Here is a 16681-nt window from a genome sequence, read left to right as displayed (position 1 = left end):
CTGGTTTATAGGTCAGACTGTGGTTAGTTGGTCAGTTTCTGGTTGCTAGGTCAGACTGTGGTCAGTTGGTCAGTTTCTGCTTTCTAGTTCAGACAGTGGTCAGATTGTCAGTTTCTGGCTTCTCGGTCAGACTTTGGTCAGTTTGTTAGTTTCGGATTGTCTCGGTCAGCTTTTGGTCCGTTGGACATTTTCTGCTTCTGGATCAGACTGTGGCCGGTTGGTCAGTTTCTGGTTCGAAGGTCACATTGTGGTCAGTTGGTCAGTTTTTGTTTTCTAGGTCAGACAGTGGTCAGTTGCTCAGTTTTCATTTTCGAGATCAGACTGTGGTCAGTTGGTCAGTTTATGGTTCCAAGGTCAGACTTTGGTCAGTTGATCAGTTTCTGTTTTCTATTTCAGACCGTGGTCAGTTGGTTAGTTTCTCGTTCCTAGATCAGACTGTGGTCAGTTGGTCAGTTTCTGGATACTAGGTCAGACTGTGGTCATTTGGTCAGTTTCTGCTTTCTAGATCGGACTGCGGTCAGTTTGTCAGTTTCTGCTTTCTCGGTGAGACTGTGGTCAGTTGGTCAGTTTCGGATTGTCTCTGTCAGTTTTTGGACAGTTGGACAGTTTTTGCATGCTAGATCAGACTGTGGTTAGTTGGTCAGTTTCTGGTTAATAGGTCAGTTGGTCAGTTTCTGGTTTCTAGGTCAGACTATGTTCAGTGGTCAGTTTCTGGTTTCGAGGTCAGACTGTGGTCAGTTGGTCAGTTTCTGATTCCAAGGTCAGACTGTGGTCAGTTGGTCAGTTTCTGTTTTTTGGTCAGAATGTGGCCAGTTGGTCAGTTTCTGGTTCCGAGGTGAGACTGTGGAAAGTTGGTCAGTTTCTGGTTTCTAGTTCAGACGGTGGGTAGTTGGACAGGTTGTGGTTTCTCGGTCAGAATTTGGTCAGTTGGTCAGTTTCTGGTTCCAAGGTCAGACTGTGGTCAGTTGTTCAGTTTTTGGTATCTCGGTTAGACTGTTGTCAGTTGGTCAGTTTCGGGTAGTCTAGATCAGATTGTGGTCAGTTGGTCAGTTCCTGGTTTATGGGTCAGACTGTGGTCAGTTGGTAAGTCACTGGTTTCTAGGTAAGACTTTGTTCAGTTGGTTAGTTGCTGGTTTATAGGTCAGACTGTGGTCAGTTTGCCAATTTCTGGTTTCTAGTTCAGACTGTGGTCAGTTGATCAGTTACTGGTTTCTCGTTCAGACTGTGATTAGTTGGTCAGTTTCTGGTTTCTAGATCAGACTGTGGTCAGTTGGTCAGATTCTGGTTCCAAGGTCAGACTGTGGTCAGTTGGTCAGTTTCTGCTTTCTAGGTGAGACTATGGTTACTTGGACAGTTTCTGGTTTCTAGGACAGTCTGTGGTCAGTTGGTCAGTTTCTCGTTCCTAGTTCAGACTGTGGCCAGTTGGTCAGTTACTGGTTTCTCGTTCAGCCTGTGATTAGTTGGTCAGTTTCTGGTTTCTAGATCAGACTGTGGTCAGTTGGTCAGATTCTGCTTTCTAGATCAGACTGTGGTCAATTTGTCAGTTTCTGCTTTCTAGGTCAGACTGTGGTCACTTGGAATGTTTCTGTTTAATAGTTCAGACTGTGGTCAGTTGGTCAGTTACTGGTTTCTCGTTCAGACTCTGGTTAGTTGGTCAGTTTCTGGTTACTCGGTCAGATTGTGGTTAGGTAGTCAGTTTCTGGTTTCTAGGTCAGACTGTGGTCAGTTGGTCAGTTTCTGCTTTCTAGAACAGACTGTGTTCAGTTTGTAAGTTTCGAGTTTCTAGGTCAGACTGTGGTCAATTGGTCAGTTTCAGATTGTCTTGGTCAGTTTTTGGTCACTTGGACACTTTCTGGTTTCTAGGTCAGACTGTGGTCAGTGGTCAGTTTCTGTTTTCTATATTAGACTGTGGTCAGTTTGTCAGTTTCTGGTTTGTAGGTCAGACTGTGGTCAGTTGCTCAGTTTTTGTTTTCGAGGTCAGACTGTGGTCAGTTGGTCAGTTCCTGCTTTCTAGATCAGACTGCGGTCAGTTTGTCAGTTTCTGGTTTCTAGGTCAGACTGTGGTCAGTTGGTCAGTTTCTGCTATTAGGTCAGAAGGTGTCAGATGGTCAGTTTCTGGTGTATAGGTCAGAATGTGGTCAGTTGGTCAGTTTCTGGTTCCAAGGTCAGACTGTGGTCAGTTGGTCAGTTTCTGTTTTCTAGGTCAGACTTTTGTCAGTTGGTCATTTTCTGGTTCCCAGGTCAGACTGTGGACCGTTGGTCAGTTTCTGGTTTCTAGTTCAGACAGTGGGTAGTTGGACAGGTTGCGGTTTCTAGGTCAGAATGTGGTCAGTTGGTCAGTTTATTGTTTCTAGGTCAGACTGTGGTCAGTTGGTAAGTTTCTGGTTTCTAGGTCAGACTGTGGTCAGTGGTCAGTTTCATGTTGCCTCGGTCAGACTGTGGTCAGCTGGTCAGTTTCCACTTAAAAGGTCAGACTGTGGTCAGTTAGTCAGTTTCTGGTTCCAAGGTCAGACTGTGGTCAGTTGGTCAGATTCTGCTTTCTAGATCAGATTGTGGTCACTTTGTCAGTTTCTGCTTTCTAGGTCAGACTGTGGTCAGTTGGTCAGTTTCTGGTTCCTAGTTCAGACTGTGGTCAGTTGTTCAGTTACTAGTTTCTCGTTCAGACTGTGATTAGTTGGTCAGTTTCTGGTTTATAGGTCAGACTGTGGTCAGTTTGTCAGTTTCTGGTTTCGAGGTCAGACTGTGGTCAGTTGGTCAGTTTCGGATTGTCTCGGTCAGTTTTTGGTCACTTGGACACTTTCTAGATTGTAGGTCAGACTGTGGTCAGTGGTTAGTTTCTGCTTTCTAGATTAGACTGTGGTCAGTTTGTCAGTTTCTGGTTTCTAGGTCAGACTGTGGTCAGTTGCTCAGTTTTTGTTTTCGAGATCAGAATGTGGTCTTTTGGTCAGTTTATGGTTCCAAGGTCAGACTGTGGTCAGTTGGTCAGTTTCTGGTTCCTAGGTCAGACTGTGGTCAGTTGGTCAGTTTCTGGTTTCTAGGTCAAACTGTGCTCATTTGGTCAGTCACTGCTTTCTAGATCAGACTAAGGTCAGTTTGTCAGTTTCTGGTTTCTAGGTCAGACTGTCGTCAGTTGGTCAGTTTCGGATTGTCTCGTTCAGTTTTTGGTCAGTTGGACTCTTGCTGGTTGCTAGATCAGACTGTTGTTAGTTGGTCAGTATCTGGTTTATAGGTCAGTTCGTCAGTTTCTGGTTTCTAGTTCAGACTGTGATCAGTTGGTCAGTTTCTGGTTACGAGGTGAGACTGTGGACCGTTGGTCAGTTTCTGGTTTCTAGTTCAGACGGTGGGTAGTAGGACAGGTTGTGGTATCTCGGTCAGATGTGGTCAGTTGGTGAGTTTCTGTTTTCAGGTCAGACGGGGTCAGATGGTCAGTTTCTGGTGTATAGGTCAGAATGTGGTCAGTTGGTCAGTTTCTGGTTCCAAGGTCAGACTGTGGTCAGTTGGTCAGTTTCTGTTTTCTAGGTCAGACTATGGTCAGTTGGTCAGTTTCTGGTTTCTAGTTCAGACCGTGGGTTTTGAAAAGGTTGTGGTTTCTAGGTCAGATTTGGTCAGTTGGTCAGTTTCTGTTCTTGGTCAGACAGAGGTCAGATGGTCAGTTTCTGGTGTATAGGTCAGAATGTGGTCAGTTGGTCAGTTTCTGGTTTCTAGGTCAGACTGTGGTCAGTTGTTCAGTTTCTGGTTTATAGGTCAGACTGTGGTCGGTTGGACAGTCTCTGGTTCCAAGGTCAGATTGTGGTCAGTTGGTCAGTTTCTGTTTTCTAGGCCAGAAAGTGGTCAGTTGGTCAGTTACTGGTTTCGAGGTCAGACTGTGGTCAGTTGCTCAGTTTCTGGTTCCGAGGTCAGACTGTGATCAGTTGGTCAGTTTCTGTTTTCTCGGTCAGACTGTGGTCAGTTGGTCAGTTTCTGGTTCCTAGGTCAGACTGTGGTCCGTTGGTCAGTTTCTGGTTTCTTGGTCAGACTCTGGTCAGTTGGTCAGTTTATGTGTTTAGGTCAGACGGTGGTCAGATGGTCAGTTTCTGGTTTCTCGGTCAGACAGTGGTCAGATTGTCAGTTTCGGGTTGTCTTGGTCAGACTGTGGTCAGTTGGCCAGTTTCTGGTTTTGAGTTAATAATGTGGTCAGTTGGACACTTTCTGGTTTCCAGGTCAGATTGTGGTCAGTTGCTCAGTTTCTGGTTTCTTGGTCAGACTATGGTCAGTTGGTCAGTTTATGTGTTTAGGTCAGACTGAGGTCAGATGGTCAGTTTCTGGTGTCTAGGTCAGAATGTGCTCAGTTGGTCAGTTTTTGTTTTCGTGGTCAGACTTTGGTCAGTTGGTCAGTTTCGGCTTGTCTTCGTCAGACTGTGGTCAGTTGGCCAGTTTCTGGTTTTGAGTTAATAATGTGGTCAGTTGGACACTTTCTGGTTTCGAGGTCAGATTGTGGTCAGTTCCTCAGTTTCGGGTTTCTAGGTCAGACTGTGGCCAGTTGGTCAGTTTCTGGTTTCTAGGTCAGACTGTGGTCATTTGGTCAGTTGCTGGTTTCTACGTCAGACTGTGGTCAGTTGGTCATATACTGGTTGCTAGGTCAGAATGTGACCTGTTGGACAGGTTGTGTTTGCCACGTCAGACTGAGGTCATTTGGTCAGTCTCTGGTTTCTCGGTCAATCTGTTGTCAGTTGGTCAGTTTCGGGTTGTCTCAGTCAGACTGTGGTCAGTTGGTCAGATTCTAGTGGTCTCGTTCAGACTCTAGTCAGTTGGTCAGTTTCTGGTTTCTATGTCAGACTGAAGTCAGTTGGTTAGTTTCTGGTTCCTAATTTAGAATGTGATCAGATGGTCAGTTGCGGTATCTAGCTCACACTGTGGTCAGTTGGTCAGTATCAGTTTTCTAGGTCAGACTGTGGTAAGTTGCTCAGTTTCTGGTTCGTAGGTCAGACTGTGATCAGATGTTCAGTTTCAGGTCCTGAGATCAGACTGTGGTGATTTGGTCATTTTCTGGTTTCGAGGTCAGATTGTGGTGAGTTGCTCAGTTTCTGGTTTCCAGGTCAAACTGTGTTCAGTTGGTCAGTTTCTGCTTTATAGATTGGACTGTGGTCAGTCTGTTAGTTTCGTGTTGTCTTGGTCAGTTGGTCAGTTTAATGTTGTCTCGGTCAGACTGTGGGCAGTTGGTCAATTTGTGGTTTCTAGGTCAGACTGTGGTCAGACTTTGGTCAGTTGGCCAGTTTCTGCTTTCTCGGTAAGACAGTGGTCAGTTGGTCAGTTTCTGGTTGAATAGGTCATGTTTCTCTGGTCAGTTTTTTACTTTTTGGTTGATAGGTCATCCTGTGGCCAGTTAGTCAGTTGCTTCTTGCTCGGACAGACTGTGGTCAGTTGGTGAGATTCTGGTTTCTAGATCAGCCTGTGGTAAGTTGGTCAGTTTCTGATTGCTTGATCAGCCTACGGTCAGTTGGTCAGTTGCTGGTTTCTAGATCAGACTTTGATCAGTTGGTCAGTTTCTGGTTTCCATGTCAGACTGTGGTCAGTTGGTCAGTTTCATGTTGCCTCGGTCAGACTGTGGTCAGTTGGCCAGTTTATGGTTTCTAGGTCAGAATGTGGTCAGTTGGTCAGTTTATTGTTTCTAGGTCAGACTGTGGTCAGTTGGTAAGTTTCTGGTTTCGAGGTCAGACTGTGGTCAGTGGTCAGCTTCATGTTGCCTCGTTCAGACTGTGGTCAGCTGGTCAGTTTCCACTTAAAAGGTCAGACTGTGGTCAGTTAGTCATGTTCTGGTTCCAAGGTCAGACTGTGGTCAGTTGGTCAGATTCTGCTTTAGAAACATAGAAAAACATAGAAAAAAGGTGCAGGAGCAGGCCATTCAGCCCTTCTAGCCTGCACCGCCATTCAATGAGTTCATGGCTGAACATGAAACTTCAGTACCCCCTTCCTGCTTTCTCGCCATAACCCTTGATCCCCCGAGTAGTAAGGACTTCATCTAACTCCCTTTTGAATATATTTAGTGAATTGGCCTCAACTACTTTCTGTGGTAGAGAATTCCACAGGTTCACCACTCTCTGGGTGAAGAAGTTTCTCCTCATCTCGGTCCTAAATGGCTTACCCCTTATCCTCAGACTGTGACCCCTGGTTCTGGACTTCCCCAACATTGGGAACATTCTTTCTGCATCTAACCTGTCTAAACCCGTCAGAATTTTAAACGTTTCTATGAGGTCCCCTCTCATTCTTCTGAACTCCAGTGAATACAAGCCCAATTGATCCAATCTTTCTTGATAGGTCAGTCCCGCCATCCCGGGAATCAGTCTGGTGAACCTTCGCTGCACTCCCTCAATAGCAAGAATGTCCTTCCTCAAGTTAGGAGACCAAAACTGTACACAATACTCCAGGTGTGGCCTCACCAAGGCCCTGTACAACTGTAGCAACACCTCCCTGCCCCTGTATTCAAATCCCCTCGCTATGAAGGCCAACATGCCATTTGCTTTCTTAACCGCCTGCTGTACCTGCATGCCAACCTTCAATGACTGATGTATCATGACACCCAGGTCTCGTTGCACCTTCCCTTTTCCTAATCTGTCACCATTCAGATAATAGTCTGTCTCTCTGTTTTTACCACCAAAGTGGATAACCTCACATTTATCCACATTATACTTCATCTGCCATGCATTTGCCCACTCACCTAACCTATCCAAGTCACTCTGCAGCCTAATAGCATCCTCCTCGCAGCTCACACTGCCACCCAACTTAGTATCATCCGCAAATTTGGAGATACTGCATTTAATCCCCTCGTCTAAATCATTAATGTACAATGTAAACAGCTGGGGCCCCAGCACAGAACCTTGCGGCACTCCACTAGTCACTGCCTGCCATTCTGAAAAGTACCCGTTTACTCCTACTCTTTGCTTCCTGTCTGACAACCAGTTCTCAATCCACGTCAGCACACTACCCCCAATCCCATGTGCTTTAACTTTGCACATTAATCTCTTGTGTGGGACCTTGTCGAAAGCCTTCTGAAAGTCCAAATATACCACATCAACTGGTTCTCCTTTGTCCACTTTACTGGAAACATCCTCAAAAAATTCCAGAAGATTTGTCAAGCATGATTTCCCTTTCACAAATCCATGCTGACTTGGACCTATCATGTCACCATTTTCCAGATGCACTGCTATGACATCCTTAATAATTGATTCCATAATTTTACCCACTACTGAGGTCAGGCTGACCGGTCTATAATTCCCTGTTTTCTCTCTCCCTCCTTTTTTAAAAAGTGGGGTTACATTGGCTACCCTCCACTCCATAGGAACTGATCCAGAGTCAATGGAATGTTGGAAAATGACTGTCAATGCATCCGCTATTTCCAAGGCCACCTCCTTAAGTACTCTAGGATGCAGGCCATCAGGCCCTGGGGATTTATCTGCCTTCAATCCCATCAGATCAGATTGTGGTCACTTTGTGTATAGGTCAGAATGTGGTCAGTTGGTCAGTTTCTGGTTTCTAGGTCAGACTGTGGTCAGTTGTTCAGTTTCTGGTTTATAGGTCAGACTGTGGTCGGTTGGACAGTCTCTGGTTCCAAGGTCAGATTGTGGTCACTTTGTCAGTTTCTGCTTTCTAGGTCAGACTGTGGTCAGTTGGTCAGTTTCTGGTTCCTAGTTCAGACTGTGGTCAGTTGTTCAGTTACTAGTTTCTCGTTCAGACTGTGATTAGTTGGTCAGTTTCTGGTTTATAGGTCAGACTGTGGTCAGTTTGTCAGTTTCTGGTTTCGAGGTCAGACTGTGGTCAGTTGGTCAGTTTCGGATTGTCTCGGTCAGTTTTTGGTCACTTGGACACTTTCTAGTTTCTAGGTCAGACTGTGGTCAGTGGTTAGTTTCTGCTTTCTAGATTAGACTGTGGTCAGTTTGTCAGTTTCTGGTTTCTAGGTCAGACTGTGGTCAGTTGCTCAGTTTTTGTTTTCGAGATCAGAATGTGGTCTTTTGGTCAGTTTATGGTTCCAAGGTCAGACTGTGGTCAGTTGGTCAGTTTCTGGTTCCTAGGTCAGACTGTGGTCAGTTGGTCAGTTTCTGGTTTCTAGGTCAAACTGTGCTCATTTGGTCAGTCACTGCTTTCTAGATCAGACTGAGGTCAGTTTGTCAGTTTCTGGTTTCTAGGTCAGACTGTCGTCAGTTGGTCAGTTTCGGATTGTCTCGTTCAGTTTTTGGTCAGTTGGACTCTTGCTGGTTGCTAGATCAGACTGTTGTTAGTTGGTCAGTATCTGGTTTATAGGTCAGTTCGTCAGTTTCTGGTTTCTAGTTCAGACTGTGATCAGTTGGTCAGTTTCTGGTTACGAGGTGAGACTGTGGACCGTTGGTCAGTTTCTGGTTTCTAGTTCAGACGGTGGGTAGTAGGACAGGTTGTGGTATCTCGGTCAGATGTGGTCAGTTGGTGAGTTTCTGTTTTCAGGTCAGACGGGGTCAGATGGTCAGTTTCTGGTGTATAGGTCAGAATGTGGTCAGTTGGTAAGTTTCTGGTTCCAAGGTCAGACTGTGGTCAGTTGGTCAGTTTCTGTTTTCTAGGTCAGACTATGGTCAGTTGGTCAGTTTCTGGTTTCTAGTTCAGACCGTGGGTTTTGAAAAGGTTGTGGTTTCTAGGTCAGATTTGGTCAGTTGGTCAGTTTCTGTTCTTGGTCAGACAGAGGTCAGATGGTCAGTTTCTGGTGTATAGGTCAGAATGTGGTCAGTTGGTCAGTTTCTGGTTTCTAGGTCAGACTGTGGTCAGTTGTTCAGTTTCTGGTTTATAGTCAGACTGTGGTCGGTTGGACAGTCTCTGGTTCCAAGGTCAGATTGTGGTCAGTTGGTCAGTTTCTGTTTTCTAGGCCAGAAAGTGGTCAGTTGGTCAGTTACTGGTTTCGAGGTCAGACTGTGGTCAGTTGCTCAGTTTCTGGTTCCGAGGTCAGACTGTGATCAGTTGGTCAGTTTCTGCTTTCTCGGTCAGACTGTGGTCAGTTGGTCAGTTTCTGGTTCCTAGGTCAGACTGTGGTCCGTTGGTCAGTTTCTGGTTTCTTGGTCAGACTGTGGTCAGTTGGTCAGTTTATGTGTTTAGGTCAGACGGTGGTCAGATGGTCAGTTTCTGGTTTCTCGGTCAGACAGTGGTCAGATTGTCAGTTTCGGGTTGTCTTGGTCAGACTGTGGTCAGTTGGCCAGTTTCTGGTTTTGAGTTAATAATGTGGTCAGTTGGACACTTTCTGGTTTCGAGGTCAGATTGTGGTCAGTTGCTCAGTTTCTGGTTTCTTGGTCAGACTATGGTCAGTTGGTCAGTTTATGTGTTTAGGTCAGACTGAGGTCAGATGGTCAGTTTCTGGTGTCTAGGTCAGAATGTGCTCAGTTGGTCAGTTTTTGTTTTCGCGGTCAGACTTTGGTCAGTTGGTCAGTTTCGGCTTGTCTTCGTCAGACTGTGGTCAGTTGGCCAGTTTCTGGTTTTGAGTTAATAATGTGGTCAGTTGGACACTTTCTGGTTTCGAGGTCAGATTGTGGTCAGTTCCTCAGTTTCGGGTCTCTAGGTCAGACTGTGATCAGTTGCTCTGTTTCTGGTTTCTAGGTCAGACAGTGGTCATTTGGTCAGTTTCATGTTGTCTTGGTCAGTTGGTCAGTTTCATGTTGTCTCAGTCAGACTGTGGGCAGTCGGTCAGTATCTGGTTTCATGGTCAGACTGTGGTCAGACTGTGGTCAATTGGTCAGTTTATGGTGTCTCAGTCAGACTGTGGTCAGTTGGTAAGTTTCTGGCTATCTAGGTCTGTTTCTCTGGTCAGCTTGTTACGTTTTGTTTGATCGGTAATCCTGTGGTCAGTTGGTCAGTTGCTTGTTGCTCGGTCAGACTGTGGTCAGTTGATCAGTTTCTGGTTTCTACCTCAGACTCTGGTCAGTTGGTCCGTTTCTGGTTTCTAGGTCAGACTGTGGGCAGTTGTTCAGTTTCTGGTTTCTAGGTCAGACTGTGGTCAGTTGGTCAGTTTCGGGTTGTTCCTAGGTCAGACTGTGGTCCATTGGTCAGTTTCTGATGTCTAGGTCAGAATGTGGGTAGTTGCACTTGTTGTGGTTTCTAGGTCAGACTGTGGTTAGTTGGTCAGCTTCTGGTTTCTCGATCGGACTTTGGTCAGATGGTCAGTTTCTGGTTTCTAGCAAATACTGTGATCAGTAGTTCAGTTTCTGGTTTCCAGGTCAGACTGTGGTCAGTTGGTCAGTTTCTGGTTTCAAGGTCAGACTGTGGTCAGTTGTACAGATTCTTGTTTCTAGGTCAGACTGTGGTCTGTTGGTCAGTTTCTGGTTCCTAGCTCAGACTGTGTTCAGTTGGTCAGTTTCTGGTTGCTTAGTCAGACTGTGGTCAGTTGGTCAGTTTCTGGTTTCGAGTTCAGACTGTGGTCAGTTGGTCAGTTGCTGGTTCAAGGTCAGAATGTGATCAGTTGGTCAGGTACTTTTTCCTAGGTCAGACTGTGATCCGTTGGTCAGTTTCTGGTTTTCTAGGTCAGATTGTGGTCAGTTGCTCAGTTGCTGGTTTCTAGGTCAGACTGTGGTCAGTTGGTCATATACTGGTTGCTAGGTCAGAATGTGGCCTGTTTTGACTGTTTGTGGTTGCTAGGTCAGACGGCGGACATTTGGTCAGTTTCTGTTTTCGAGGTCAGTTTGTGATCAGTTGCTCTGTTTCTGGTTTCTAGGTCAGACAGTGGTCATTTGGTCAGTTTCGTGTTGTCTTGGTCAGTTGGTCAGTTTCATGTTGTCTCAGTCAGACTGTGGGCAGTCGGTCAGTATCTGGTTTCAAGGTCAGACTGTGGTCAGACTGTGGTCAATTGGTCAGTTTATGGTGTCTCGGTCAGACTGTGGTCAGTTGGTAAGTTTCTGGCTATCTAGGTCTGTTTCTCTGGTCAGCTTGTTACGTTTTGTTTGATCGGTAATCCTGTGGTCAGTTGGTCAGTTGCTTGTTGCTCGGTCAGACTGTGGTCAGTTGATCAGTCTCTGGTTTCTAGGTCAGACTGTGGTCAGTTGGTCCGTTTCTGGTTTCTAGGTCAGACTGTGGGCAGTTGTTCAGTTTCTGGTTTCTAGGTCAGACTGTGGGCAGTTGGTCAGTTTCGGGTTGTCTCGGTCAGACTGTGGTAGGTTGGTCAGCTTCTTTTTCCTAGGTCAGACTGTGGTCCGTTGGTCAGTTTCTGATGTCTAGGTCAGAATGTGGGTAGTTGCTCTTGTTGTGGTTTCTAGGTCAGACTGTGGTTAGTTGGTCAGCTTCTGGTTTCTCGATCGGACTTTGGTCAGATTGTCAGTTTCTGGTTTCTAGCAAATACTGTGATCAGTAGTTCAGTTTCTGGTTTCCAGGTCAGACTGTGGTCAGTTGGTCAGTTTCTGGTTTCAAGGTCAGACTGTGGTCAGTTGTTCAGATTCTTGTTTCTAGGTCAGACTGTGGTTTGTTGGGAAGTTTCGAGTTGTCTCGGTCAGACTGTGGTCAGTTGGACATTTTATGGTTCGAGCTCAGATTCTGGTCAGTTCCGTCAGTTTCTGGTTTCTCGGTCAGACTGTGGTCAGTTGGTCAGTTTCTGGTTGTCTCGGTCAGATTCTGTTCAGTTGGTCAGTTTCTGGTTTCTGGATCAGACTGAAGTACGATTGGTCAGTTTTTGCATTCTAGATCAGAATGTGGTCAGTTGGTCAGTTTCTGGTTGCTAGATCAGACTGTGGTCAGCTGGTCAGTTTCTGGTTTCTAGGTCACACTGTGGTCAGTTGGTGAGTTTCTGGTTGCTCGATCAAACTGTGGTCAGCTGGTCAGTTTCTGGTTTCTAGGTCACACTGTGGTCAGTTTTTAATTTTCTGTTTTCTAGGTCACACTGTGGTCAGTTGGACAGTTTCTGGTTTCTAGGTCAGACTCTGGTCAGTTGGTCCGTTTCTGGTTTCTAGGTGAGACTGTGGGCAGTTGTTCAGTTTCTGGTTTCTAGGTCAGACTGGTCAGTTGATCAGTTTCGGGTTGTCTCCGTCAGACTGTGGTCAGTTGGTCAGCTTCTTTTTCCTAGGTCAGACTGTGGGCCGTTGGTCAGTTTATGATGTCTAGTTCAGAATGTGGGTAGTTGCACTTGTTGTGGTTTCTCGGTCAGACTGTGGTTAGTTGGTCAGCTTCTGGTTTATCGATCGGACTGTGGTCAGATGGTCAGTTTCTGGTTTCTAGCTAATACTGTGATCAGTTATTCAGTTTCTGGTTTCCAGGTCAGACTGTGGTCAGTTGGTCAGTTTCTGGTTTCAAGGTCAGACTGTGGTCAGTTGTTCAGATTCTTGTTTCTAGGTCAGACTGTGGTCTGTTGGGAAGTTTCGAGTTGTCTCGGTCAGACTGTGGTCAGTTGGACATTTTATGGTTTCGAGTTCAGATTCTGGTCAGTTCCGTCTGTTTCTGGTTTCTCGGTCAGACTGTGGTCAGTTGGTCAGCTTCGGGTTGTCTCGGTCAGACTGTGGTCAGTTGGTCAGTTTCTGGTTGTCTCGGTCAGATTCTAGTCAGTTGGTCAGTTTCTGGTTTCTGGATCAGACTGAAGTAGGATTGGTCAGTTTCTGCATTCTAGATCAGAATGTGGTCAGTTGGTCAGTTTCTGGTTGCTAGATCAGACTGTGGTCAGCTGGTCAGTTTCTGGTTTCTAGGTCACACTGTGATCAGTTGGCGAGTTTCTGGTTGCTCGATCAGACTGTGGTCAGCTGGTCAGTTTCTGGTTTCTAGGTCACACTGTGGTCAGTCGGTCAGTTTATGGTTGATCGATCAGACTGTGGTCAGTTGGTCAGTTTCTGGTTTCGAGGTCAGACTATGGTCTGTTGGTAATTTTCTGTTTTCTAGGTCACACTGTGGTCAGTTGGACAGTTTCTGGTTTCTTGGTCAGAATGTGGTCAGTTGGTCAGCTTCCTTTTCCTAGGTCAGACTGTGATCCGTTGGTCAGTTTCTGGTTTCTAGGTCAGACTGTGGTCAGTTGGACAGATACTGATTGCTAGGTCAGAATGTGGCCTGTTGGACAGTTTGTGGTTGCTAGGTCAGACTGCGGCCATTAGGTCAGTTCTGGTTTCGAGGTCAGATTGTGGTCGGTTGCTCAATTCCTGGTTTCTAGGTCAGACAGTGGTCATTTGGTCAGTTTCTTGTTGTCTCGGTCAGACTGTGGGCATTTGGTCAATTTCTGGTTTCGAGGTCAGACTCTGGTCAGACTGTGTTCAGTTGGTCAGTTTATGGTTTCTCGGTCAGACTGTGGTCAGTTGGTAAGTTTCTGGTTGTCTAGGTCTGTTTCTCTGGTCAGCTTGTTACTTTTTGTTTGCTAGGTCATCCTGTGGCCAGTTGGTCAGTTGCTTGTTGCTCGGTCAGACAGTGGTCAGTTGATCAGTTTCTGTTTTCTAGGTCAGACTGTGGTCAGTTTATCAGTTTCTGGTTTCTCCGTCAGACTGTGGTCATTTGGTCAGTTTCGGATTGTCTCTGTCTGACTTTGATCAGTTGGTCGGTTTCGGGATCCAAGGTCAGAATGTGGTCTGTTGTTCATTTTCTGGTGTCTAGGTCAGGCTGTGTCAGTTGGTCAGTTACAAGTTTCTAGGTCAGACTGTGGTCAGTTGCTTGTTGCAAGGGAAGACTGTGCTCAGTTGGTCAGTTTCTGGTTCCTAGGTCAGACTGTGCTCATATGGTCAGTTTCTGGTTCCTTGCTCAGACTGTGGTAAGTTGGTCAGTTTATGGTTCCGAGTTCAGTCGTTCGGCAGTTGGTCAGTTGTATGTTGCTAGGTTAGACTGTGCTCAGTTGGTCAGTTTCTTTTTCCTACGTCAGACTGTGGTCAGTTGATCAGTTCTGGTTCCTAGGTCAGACTGTGGTCAGTTGGTCAGTTTCTGCTTCTTAGATCAGACTGTGTTCAGTTGGTCAGTTTCTGGTTCCTGGGTCAGACTTTGGTCAGTTGGTCAGTTTCTGGTTCCGAGGTCAGACTGTGGGCAGTTAGTCAGTTGCTGGCTCTATGTCAGACTATGGTCAGAAGTTCAGTTGCTAGTTCTAGTTCAGGCTATGGGCAGTTGGTTAGTTTTTACATGCTAAGTCACCTGATACAGTTGCTCCTTGTTAGATCAGTCTGTGTTCAGTTTGTTACTTTTTGGATTCTAGTTCATTCTGTGGTCATTTGGTCAGTTTCTGGTTTCTAGGTCAGACTGTGGTCAGTTGGTCAGTTTCTGCTTCTTAGATCAGACTGTGTTCAGTTGGTCAGTTTCTGGTTCCTGGGTCAGACTGTGGTCAGTTGGTCAGTTTCTGGTTCCGAGGTCAGACTGTGGGCAGTTAGTCAGTTGCTGGCTCTATGTCAGACTATGGTCAGAAGGTCAGTTGCTGATTCTAGTTCAGGCTATGGGCAGTTGGTTAGTTTTTACATGCTAATTCACCTGATACAGTTGCTCATTGTTAGATCAGTCTGTGTTCAGTTGTTACATTTTGGATTCTAGTTCATTCTGTGGTCAATTGGTCAGTTGCTGGTTTCTTGATCAGACTGTGGTCAGTTGGTCAATTTCTGGTTTCTAGATCAGACTTTGGTCAGACTGTGTTCAGTTGGTCAGTTTATGGTTTATCGGTCAGACTGTGGTCAGTTGGTAAGTTTCTGGTTGTCTAGGTTTGTTTCTCTGGTCAGCTTGTTACTTTTTGTTTGCTAGGTCATCCTGTGGACAGTTGATCAGTTGCTTGTTGCTCGGTCAGACAGTGGTCAGTTGAACAGTTTCTGGTTTCTAGGTCAGATTGTGCTCAGTTGGTCAATTTCTGGTTCCTAGGTCAGACTGTGGTCAGTTGCTCAGTTTCTGGTTTCTAGGTCAGACTGTGGTCTGTTGGGAAGTTTCGAGTTGTCTCGGTCAGACTGTGGTCAGTTGGACATTTCATGGTTTCGAGCTCAGATTCTGGTCAGTTCCGTCAGTTTCTGGTTTCTCGGTCAGACTGTGGTCAGTTGGTCAGCTTCGGGTTGTCTCGGTCAGACTCTGCTCAGTTGGTCAGTTTGTGCTTTCTTTGTCAGACTGTGTTCAGTTGGTCAGTTTCTGGTTCCTAGCTCAGACTGTGTTCAGTTGGTCAGTTTCTGGTTGCTTAGTCAGACTGTGGTCAGTTGGTCAGTTTCTGGTTTCGAGTTCAGACTGTGGTCAGTTGGTCAGTTGCTGGTTCAAGGTCAGCCTGTGGACAATTCGTCAGTTGCTGGTTTCTTGATCAGACTGTGGTCAGTTGGTCAGTTTCGTGTTGTCTCAGTCAGACTGAGGTCAGTTGGTCAGTTTCTGTTTTCTAGGTCAGACTGTTGTCAGTTGGTCAGTTTTTAGCTTCCAGGTCAGAATGTGATCAGTTGGTCAGGTACTTTTTCCTAGGTCAGACTGTGATCCGTTGGTCAGTTTCTGGTTTTCTACGTCAGATTGTGGTCAGTTGCTCAGTTGCTGGTTTCTAGGTCAGACTGTGGTCAGTTGGTCATATACTGGTTGCTAGTTCAGAATGTGGCCTGTTTTGACTGTTTGTGGTTGCTAGGTCAGACGGCGGTCATTTGGTCAGTTTCTGTTTTCGAGGTCAGTTTGTGATCAGTTGCTCTGTTTCTGGTTTCTAGGTCAGACAGTGGTCATTTGGTCAGTTTCGTGTTGTCTTGGTCAGTTGGTCAGTTTCATGTTGTCTCAGTCAGACTGTGGACAGTTGGTCAGTATCTGGTTTCAAGGTCAGACTGTGGTCAGACTGTGGTCAGTTGGTAAGTTTCTGGCTATCTAGATCTGTTTCTCTGGTCAGCTTGTTACGTTTTGTTTTACCGATCATCCTGTGGTCAGTTGGTCAGTTGCTTGTTGCTCGGTCAGACTGTGGTCAGTTGATCAGTTTCTGGTTTCTAGTTCAGACTGTGGTCAGTTGGTCCGTTTCTGGTTTCTAGCTCAGACTGTGGGCAGTTGTTCAGTTTCTGGTTTCTAGGTCAGACTGTGGTCAGTTGATCAGTTGCGGGTTGTCTCTGTCATACTGTGGTCAGTTGGTCAGCTTCTTTTTCCTAGGTCAGACTGTGGTCCGTTGGTCAGTTTCTGATGTCTAGGTCAGAATGTGGGTAGTTGCACTTGTTGTGGTTTCTAGGTCAGACTGTGGTTAGTTGGTCAGCTTCTGGTTTCTCGATCGGACTGTGGTCAGATGGTCATTTTCTCGTTTCTAGCTAATACTGTGATCAGTTGTTTAGTTTCTGGTTTCCAGGTCAGACTGTGGTCAGTTGGTCAGTTTCTGGTTTCAAGGTCAGACTATGGTCAGTTGTTCAGATTCTTGTTTCCAAGTCAGACTGTGGTCTGTTGGGAAGTTTCGAGTTGTCTCGGTCAGACTGTGGTCAGTTGGACATTTTATGGTTTCGAGTTCAGATTCTGGTCAGTTCCGTCTGTTTCTGGTTTCTCGGTAAGACTGTGGTCAGTTGGTCAGTTTCTGGTTGTCTCGGTCAGATTCTAGTCAGTTGGTCAGTTTCTGGTTTCTGGATCAGACTGAAGTAGGATTGGTCAGTTTCTGCATTCTAGATCAAAATGTGGTCAGTTGGTCAGTTTCTGGTTGCTAGATCAGACTGTGGTCAGCTGGTCAGTTTCTGGTTTCTAGGTCAGAATGTGGTCAGTTGGTCAGCTTCCTTTTCCTAGGTCAGACTGTGATCCGTTGGTCAGTTTCTGGTTTCTAGGTCAGACTGTGGTCAGTTGGTCAGTTGCTCGTTTC

The sequence above is a fragment of the Pristiophorus japonicus genome, unplaced genomic scaffold (assembly GCF_044704955.1).
Source record: "Pristiophorus japonicus isolate sPriJap1 unplaced genomic scaffold, sPriJap1.hap1 HAP1_SCAFFOLD_37, whole genome shotgun sequence".
In the NCBI taxonomy this organism is placed as follows: domain Eukaryota; kingdom Metazoa; phylum Chordata; class Chondrichthyes; family Pristiophoridae; genus Pristiophorus; species Pristiophorus japonicus.
This window is presented reverse-complemented; position numbering follows the sequence as displayed.